Source organism: Podarcis filfolensis (assembly GCF_964270895.1).
Source record: "Podarcis filfolensis genome assembly, chromosome: Z".
Taxonomy (NCBI): domain Eukaryota; kingdom Metazoa; phylum Chordata; class Lepidosauria; order Squamata; family Lacertidae; genus Podarcis; species Podarcis filfolensis.
The window spans coordinates 49,442,483-49,451,409 of NC_139617.1; the positions used below are offsets into that span (position 1 = coordinate 49,442,483).

At 41.1% G+C, this 8,927-nt stretch overlaps 1 long non-coding RNA gene across 1 annotated transcript in view; it reads left to right on the top strand.

The window, feature by feature from the left end:
* Nucleotides 1–7,957, top strand: part of LOC310754944 — a 38,817-nt gene extending 30,860 nt beyond the window's left edge. Inside the window, exon 4 of the long non-coding RNA XR_014544092.1 lies at nucleotides 7,605–7,957. This is a non-coding gene — a long non-coding RNA (uncharacterized lncRNA). The remainder of the gene's footprint in view (nucleotides 1–7,604) is intronic.
* The last annotated feature ends 970 nt before the right edge of the window (nucleotides 7,958–8,927 follow it).

Sequence of the window (8,927 nt, forward strand, 5' to 3'; positions counted from 1 at the left end):
GCTTCCGGAGGCGGCGCCAACGGCAATGGCGGTCTCCTTCTAGTCTGGAGGGAGAAGCTCTGCGGAAATTGGGTCTGTCTGTTACGGCGAAGCGGAGACCCTTTCGAAAATCACAGGCAGGAGAAGCCTGTGAACGTGGGACTCGGCGGGGACCCTTAGCGCCCCCCGGATTTGCGAAGGAACCCCGCAAGGGGCTCCGGAGCGTAACGGGAGCTTGGCGCGGTGCTGAGAGTCAATTGCTCTTTCCGTGGGGTGAAGCTGCACAGCTGTTGCCGGAGAGCGCTGACCTTTTTCCTGTGACAATTCGGCTGCTAAACAACTACCCATGAGTAGGTGAAGCTTAAGAAATTGGGACTAAAAGGAGAAAAAAGGGATTAATTTGGTACTGAAGTGGGAAGGTGTAAACAGGAAGTCCGCCTTCCGTTTCTGTACACAGATCAAAGTAAAGACCTTTTTAAGCTAAGACCTGGAGAGCGGTGTTTTAAAAGCTCCAAATCCGAACATCAAAGTGAAAGAACTCCCCCCCCCCAGGATAGTGGAGAGGGGGGGGAAGAGGGAAAAGTGACTTTTTTACTTCTGGAAAAAATAGAGACAATTATTTAACTCCTGGGAACGGACTGCCAGGTTCACTAGAACTGTTGCACTGAGAGTCGCACTATTTATAGGTCTCTAGCTGTTATGATAAAGATAATGGGGATTATAATTGTTTTTGTTATTAAATTTAAAAAAAAAAGTTGAGTGGAAAATAAGGTGATATTTTAAAAGGAATGTTAAGAGATTAGGATTTGCTGAATTAACAAATTGGACTAGAGAACAAGAAGGGGAGGTATGAGGAAGTCAAAGAAACATGTGACCGAAAAACTGTTAATGAAACCGAATTGTTTTTAATATTTTTCTTTTTCTTTTTGTGTTTATATAAAATTGGAAAATTCAATAAATATTCATTTTTTAAAAAAAGAGAGTCGCACTATTTATAGACAATGTAACTTTTTAATGGTCAACTCTGCAAAGGAGATACTTGTTGAAGGTCTTCTCTGGACTTGAAACTGTTGCTTGTTTTCTTGAGGGGGACTTAGGAAAGTTGGAAAAGATTCTTTATTGTAACTTTAATGACTGCTACAGTGTCCCCCTAGAGGAACATTGAAGCTGTACATCCAGCTGGGGGATTTTTCCATTCTGGACTTTGGGAATTTTCCACGGTAAGACTTGACCGTGGGATCGACCTTGACTCATAGACAAAAGTGTGATGACTGATAGGACAACAAGATCGGGCAAGGCTAGAGTGCAGCAGCCCAGCACAGTTTCCCAGCAACGTAGATCATCTGTTCCCGGCCCTCCTGTGACACAGGGGGAAGATTTTGCACAAGCTGGGTCAAAAGGAATGGCTTCAGAAGGGGATTTTACTTCTGTGTTAAATAAAATTTATGAAAAATTGGAAGGCCTAAGCAAACAAGTTATGGAACAATCAACTAAAATAGACAGGAATACTGCCAGCATTAATAATCTGGGACAGAAGGTGAATTCCAATACAGAATCTATTGAAAAATTGCTGGAAGAATCTGCGTCCAATCGAAAAATAGCTGAGGAAGCAAAAGAAAAAGCAGTGGCTGTAGAGGAAGAAATAAAACCTATGCGCAAACAGATTGGGGATCATCAGTCACTTCTGTCTATGATTGAACTGAGGGAGAAACAGACCAATCTGAGGATCAGGGCAGTACCGGAACTTGAAAAAGATAACCTAAGTGACGACCTTACACAGGAATTTGGAAAATTTTGGAATTTGGAGCTGGAGAAAGACTTTAAGATAGTAAGTGCGTTCAGACTTGGAAGAGGAGGGAGAAAAAACAGGGTGAGAGACTGTTTGGTTACCCTCCGAATGAAAGAAGAGAGAGATAAAATACTGAGTGCGCACTTCCAGAAGACTTTGGAGATCAACGACTCGAGAGTGGAGATTTTTAAGGATATACCGAAACATCTATTGGATCTTAGAACCAACTACGGAGATCTGGTGGCCCTATTGAGAAGAAACAGAATTGTTTTTAGGTGGGAATTCCCCCAGGGACGATCTTTTACCTTTAAAGGGAAAAAGTTCAAAATAAGATCAGTGGAAGATAAGGAAAAATTTTTGAGAGACCACGAAGAAGACCTGCAAAAAGAAGTACTAGAAGAGCTAAGAGCTTTAAGATCAGGAGTACTAGACATAGTACCACCACCTTTGGGACTGGACAAACTTAAAAAAGCGATACCACCGTCAGAACAAGAAGAACTTTTGGGAGCAGTTGGAGGAGAATAGAATAACCACATCATGTCTCTGCAATTATTAAGTTGGAACATTCATGGATTTAATTCCCCGGAGAAGAGGAAGAAAGTCTTTCATTTATTGAAAAAGGAACAATTGGACTTAATTTGTTTACAGGAAACTCATGTGATAAGGCTTCACAGGAAAGTACTGATTAATAAAAGATTGGGTCAAGAGTTTATTTCATCGGACAAGGTTAAAAAGAGAGGAGTTGTTATTTATGCCAAAGAGAGCCTATCACCGAAATTTGTTTTTAAAGATGAACAAGGAAGATTTCTGGCAATTGAGATTCAATCACAAGGAGAAAAATTTCTGATTGTAGGAGTTTATGCACCAAATGAGGGGAAATCTGAATTCTTCAAGAAATTGCATGAGACATTGCTTGACTACATGGACTACAACATTATTATGATGGGAGATATGAATGGAGTGGTATCTACAAATATGGATAAGTCGCAGAGACAGGTTGCAACTAAAGATGGCAGACTACCAAAAACCTTTTTTGAACTGACTGACAATATGGACTTGATTGACATCTGGAGAACTAAGAACCCCCTTGGAAGAGAGGGAACATTCTTCTCTGAAGCCAAAATGACATGGACAAGAATTGACCAAATATGGATAACTAGAGGACTGGCACCTAAGACTCGAAAAGTGGAAATTTGCCCAAAAACTTGCTCCGACCATAATGCGGTGAAGATGGAGATGAAACTAACACCAATCGGTTCCTTCAGATGGAGGATGAATGACACCTTATTTAGAGATCAAGAGGTTACCAAGAAGGCCCAAAAAATCTTGAGAGATTATTTTGAGATAAATTTGAATACCATGGTTGAAAAAAGAGTAATCTGGGACGCAAGCAAAGCGGTCATGAGAGGGTTTCTGATTCAACAGAACGCAATAAAGAAGAGAACTCGAAATGAGAAAAAAGATAAAATCCTGGAAAAAATAAAAGAAGGAGAGAAGAAATTAAGAGCGAAACCAAAGTCGCAAGAGATTCTGAGAGAAATAAAGCTATATCAAGTACAATACATGAAAATGATAAATCAGGAAGTAGAATGGAAAATTAAGCAGATGAGACAAAAGACATTTGAATCGGCTAATAAATGCGGGAAACTGCTAGCCTGGCAGATGAAAAAAAGACAAAAATTAAACACCATCACAAATTTGGATGTGGAAGGAAAGAACATACAGAATCCATTGGAGATTAGAAAGTGCTTCCAGAGATATTTTAAACAATTATATACACAAGGGCCACAGAAAGAGACTGATTTAGACCAATTTTTAAGAACAAATGGATTACAAAAAATCTCTCAAGAAAATAAGATAATGTTGAATCACAAAATTACAGAACAGGAGGTTGAAGGTGCCATTCAGAACATGCAGTTGGGTAAATCTCCAGGGCCGGATGGTCTAACCTCCAAATACTATAGATCTTTGAAAGATTGGTTAATTCAGCCACTAAAGGAGGTCTGTAATGAAATTTTGGAGGGGGGAAAGGCGCCAGAGTCGTGGAAGGAAGCTTACATTACACTTATACCGAAAACTGAGTCTGAAAAGACACAACTTAAGAACTACCGCCCCATATCCCTGCTTAATGTGGATTACAAAATTTTTGCTGATATCTTGGCTAATAGATTAAAAAAGGTACTAGTCGAAGAGATACATAAAGATCAAGCTGGCTTTCTCCCAGGTAGACATCTGTCTGACAATACGAGGAATATAATTAACATTTTGGAGAAGCTGCAAGTGAACATCAATACCAAAGCAGTTTTAATTTTTATAGATGCGGAAAAAGCTTTTGATAATATTTCCTGGAATTTTATGAAGAAAAATCTTCAGGGAATGGGGGTGGGCCAAGGGTTTGAAAATGGTATAAGTGCAATTTACTCAGAACAAAAGGCTAAGTTAATAGTTAATAATGTGATGACAGAGGAATTTAAGATAGAGAAAGGGACACGACAAGGCTGCCCAATTTCCCCATTGCTTTTTATTTCGGTTCTGGAGGTTTTGCTGAATATGATTAGAAGGGACCGTCTAATTAAAGGTATTCAGGTCAGAGCCAAACAATATAAATTGAAAGCTTTTGCGGATGACCTAGTTTTGACGTTACAGGAGCCAGAATCTAGTACGAACAGAGTATTAGAATTGATTCAAGAATTTGGTCATGTGGCAGGATTTAAGTTGAACAAGTCAAAAACCAAAGTGCTTGAGAAAAATTTTACACCAATTGAGCAAGAGAGGTTTCAGAAGGAGACAGGTTTAACATTAGTTAAGAAAGTAAAATATTTGGGGGTTAATATGACTGCTAAGAATTTAAATTTATTTAAAGATAACTATGAGAAATGTTGGATAGAAGTGAAAAAAGATTTGGAAATATGGTCAAATTTGAAGCTTTCCCTGTTGGGTCGAATTGCAGCTATAAAGATGAATGTATTGCCAAAAATGTTATTTCTGTTTCAATCATTGCAAATTTTGGACAAGATGGATTGTTTCAAGAAGTGGCAGAGAGACATTTCCAGATTTGTCTGGCAGGGCAAGAAGCCTAGAATAAAATTTAAAATATTAACTGACGCAAAGGAAAGAGGTGGATTTGCCCTGCCAGACCTTAAACTTTATTATGAATCAGCAGCATTCTGCTGGCTGAAAGACTGGCTGCTTCTTGAGCACACAGACATTTTGGACCTAGAAGGTTTTAACAACGTTTTTGGTTGGCATGCATATTTGTGGTACGACAAGGTTAAAGCACATAAAGCATTTAAAAACCATATTGTCAGGAAAGCATTGTTCAATGTCTGGATAAGATACAAAGATTTACTTGAAAATAAAACCCCAAGGTGGTTGTCACCAATGGAAGCGAAGGCTCAGAAAAAGCTCAATATGGAGGCCAAATGGCCGAAATATTGGGAAATATTGGAACAAGAAGGAGACAAATTGAAATTGCAGAGTTTTGAGAAACTAAAAGATAAAGTGCGAGACTGGCTTCATTATTATCAAATAAGAGAGGCCTATAATTTGGATAAAAAAATTGGCTTCCAGGTGGAAAAATCAAAATTGGAAACAGAACTGTTAGATCCCAAAACTAAGATACTTTCAAGAATGTATAACTTGCTGTTAAAATGGAATACGCAGGATGAAACGGTTAAATCTGCTATGATCAAATGGGCACAAGATATTGGTCACAACATTATGTTTGCTGACTGGGAACAGTTGTGGACCACCGGTATGAAATTTACGGCATGTAATGCCTTAAGAGAGAATATTATGAAAATGACATACAGGTGGTTCATGACCCCAGTCAAGCTTGCAAAAATATATCATTTGCCCGATAATAAATGTTGGAAATGTAAAGAAAATGAAGGTACATTCTTTCACCTTTGGTGGACGTGCCCAAAGATTAAGGCTTTCTGGGAGATGATATATAATGAAATGAAAAAGGTATTTAAATATACCTTCCTGAAGAAACCAGAGGCCTTTCTCCTGGGCATAGTCGGCCAATTGGTGCCAAAGAAGGACAGAACTTTCTTTATGTATGCAACAACAGCAGCAAGAATACTTATTGCAAAGTATTGGAAGACACAAGAGTTACCCACCCTGGAAGAGTGGCAGATGAAGGTGATGGATTATATGGAACTGGCGGAAATGACTGGCAGAATCCGAGACCAGGGAGAAGAGTTGGTGGAAGAAGACTGGAAGAAATTTAAAGACTATCTTCAGAAATACTGTAAAATTAATGAATGTTAAAATGATGTTGGACTGAAAATAAGTGGCATTAGCAACAAAGTTAATAAGAATATGCAAAAATGAATTGATAAATGGATGAAAATATAGAGTTATAATATGTTAAGATATAGAGTTAAGATAAACGAAAGAGGGTAAGGATTTGCTGATTTGACTATTTAAATGGGAATACAAAAAGGGGAGGTGTGAGGAGGCCAAGGAAACAAGCTAATGAGTCTAAAGTTACTAAAAACGGATTTGTTTTTTAATTCTTTTTTATCTATTTGTTTTTTGTATTTTGTATTTTTATTCTTCTTTTTTCTCTTCTATGTATTTTTCTATGTCTTCTTTTTTGTATCTTTTTCTTTCTATGTGACTTTTTTCTATTTTGTAAACTTATGTTTTTGTAAAATCTCAATAAATATCTTTTAAAAATAATAATAATCTTTCCCAGTGAAAACTTGCAGCTCCTTCAGCACGATGTGGAAGTGCAGATGTGCAAAGGAGGTGACATAAAACACCGCCCACTGTGATATGTTTTAACTAAGGCTGCTCTAAATGTGAGGCTACTTTAAATATGTTGGCTGGCTATTTGCAGTAATCCAAAAAACAGCGATGGTGAGTATCCCATGTCACAAGGCCAGCTTAACGGTCCTAGCTTTGTTTGGGATGCAAGAGCTGTCACCGCCGCCACCACCATGGCTGGGTGAGTGATTTCCCAACCAGCACCTCGGGGGCAAACAGGGAGGAAGGAGACTGTGAGGCTGAAGTTCACACAGCTACTCCAGAGACTCTCGAGAGCGAACAGGCAGGTGTAAAATGGCAAACTCCAGACAGTTTTACTGCTGTTGCTCAGCAGGGGCCATGAATCCAGCCACAGGATAACGTTGTGGGAACGACTGCACGCAGGCAGAATATATGGGACTCCTTGATAATTGTGGGGCAGCTTTTAAGTAGAAGCACAGAGCAGGATTTGGTGGTATTCTGGGCTCTGACAGCCAGAGACCAGAGTTTGCAATTTCATTTCCACACCGAACCTGAGAACAGAAACGCTGAAGAGGCGGATGGGAGTTTCGGCAGGGAGAACCCTTTTCACAGAAGTGGTTCAGCTTGAAACCAAAGTTGCTAAGTAGAAAGGTGGGGAAGGAGGCCTTTTTCCTCAAAGGGCAGCGCAGAAAATTCTGCTTGCAGAGCGGGAAGAGACAAAGCAGAAGGCCTGGCCCCTCCCTCCTCCCCTCCGTCTCTCTTATTAAAAGGTTAAAGGAACTGCAGCTCCAAATTAGAAAGGCGACTTCACAAAGCTGGCACGTTTCACCGGAGATTCCTCAAAGGTGGAAGGCGGCCAACCTCCTGCCATTATTTGAGGAGCGACCCAGCCTTGTAGCGGGGTCTTGCTGGCAAGTTCACTTTGCCTTCAGGTGAAGGGAAGTCTTAGAAAATGTTTTAATAGATTAAAGGTGGCGTGTGGAGAAAAGCACAGCTTGACCAAAGGTAGCCAGAGTGCTTTCCGGAAAGGAACTTTTCTGCTTCACTAACTTTTGGAAATGTCTTCTCCCTCCCCCGCTCCCTCCATCTTCTTCTTCAGAACATGCATTCCTTGTCGGCGTAGACAAGAGGCAAAGTGGCAGCCACAGAGGGGCTTGGAACTTCAAGAGGGTCCTTGACAGCGTCCCACGTCGCAGGTTACTGTCTAAAAGTGGGGAGCTGGTGAGAGGAAGAGAATTGCTGTGCAGTCTGAAGATTGGTTAGCGGGCAGGAGCAAGCGGGAAAGGGAGGCGCACCAAGAGGCCTTTCAAGATGAAGGGCAGCTCAATCAAGGAGCAAGGGCTGGGAGGGGCTGTGGCGGCAGGACCGGCCTTCCTCCTTGGTCTGAAGAGGAGGACAGAGGTGGTGGTGATGGGCGGAGTGACCGCTTCCAAGGCAACCAGGCTCAGTGGGCGTGTGTTCTGGGCAGAGCTGCCAGGGGGAGATGCTTCAGAGGTTCCTGCCTCGGGCACCAAAGTGACCTGGGCTGAAAGCCTCTACCAGCTGCATTTCTTGCCAGGGATATAGCCCAGCTCATGCCCCTTTTGCTTCTATTTCAACCGGAAATGTTATGGCAGCGGGCACAATGAAAATGCGTTTTGAAATGCAGGTTATTATTGTTGTCGTGATTGTCATTGTTGTTATTACCGTGGTACCTCAGGTTAAGAACTTAATTCGTTCCGGAGGTCCGTTCTTAAGCTGAAACTGTTCTTAACCTGAAGCACCACTTTAGCTAATGGGGCCTCCTGCTGCCACTGTGCCGCCAGAGACCGATTTCTGTTCTCATCCTGAAGGAAAGTTCTTAACCCGAGGTACTATTTCTGGGTTAGCAGAGTCTGTAACCTGAAGCGTCTGTAACCCGAGGTACCACTGTATAGTGTGAGACTAGAATCAAAATGAGGAATAAGAACATAAGGATTAATAAGGATTATATGTTCATTTCTATCTCTCTGAAAAAATAATACTACACTTTTCCATTCCACAGGGGAGTTTCTCAAAGTGGTCTATGTAGATAAAGACAAATGTTAAAATAACAATGACCCAACCATTAAAACACAAATTACCAAACTAAAAATAGAGCATTTAATATTAAATCGTTTTGGGGGTGCTCTTCCCGACCCACTCAGCAAGAGACTAATCAATTCCAGAAGACGAGCTCCACATTCAAAACAAAACTTCATGACACAGCTAAACACGGTGGACCCTATGCATATTCTCCATGTGTCCTGATTTTCCTGGGATTACAAAAGCCACCCCGGGTTCTGATTTGATCCTGGAATGTACCTGCTTCCCCCAGCAATGCAGTGGATGAGCGGCACTTGTCCCGAAAGGCAGTGCGGCTGCAAGGGAGCAGCACCCTGTTCCCTCTCCCTGGCCAGCCTCC